The sequence below is a fragment of the Corvus brachyrhynchos genome, unplaced genomic scaffold, assembly GCF_000691975.1.
Source record: "Corvus brachyrhynchos isolate BGI_N302 unplaced genomic scaffold, ASM69197v1 scaffold61, whole genome shotgun sequence".
Taxonomy (NCBI): Eukaryota; Metazoa; Chordata; class Aves; order Passeriformes; family Corvidae; genus Corvus; species Corvus brachyrhynchos.
In genome coordinates, this window is record NW_008236478.1 from 8,378,761 (window position 1) to 8,379,192 (window position 432).

The following is a 432-nucleotide window of genomic DNA, read 5'->3' on the forward strand; positions in this document are numbered from 1 at the left end:
GGTCGGGCGGGGCAGGCAGGATGTGCATGAGGTGCCTGAGGGAAGAGGCTTTTGGGGGCCCGCCTAAGGTTTGGGGAGCCCCGTGACTTGAGTGAAGCTGGAGGAGATGCAGAGCCCTGGGTCTGGCTGCTGCTGTGTACCGGGGGGATGGAGAGGTGGTGTAGGGGTCCATGCACGGCTGGCAGTGCCCCTTGCAGGGGCTTTGTGCGGCAGAGTGGCTGCAGGACGAAGGAGAAAGGTGTTTGACTGGACACCAAGGGAGAGGTGGCTGTAGTGAGGGCAGGAAGCGGGAGCTGGCAGGTGCGCAGGGGCCTGCGGGTGGAGGTGCAGGTGTCTATTGGGGGTGGTGACAGGGAGCAAGGTGACCTGTCAGGGGACAGGGCTGAAGGAGGTTTGGAGTGAGCTGGAGGCTGGCAGTGGGGGAGATGGCCC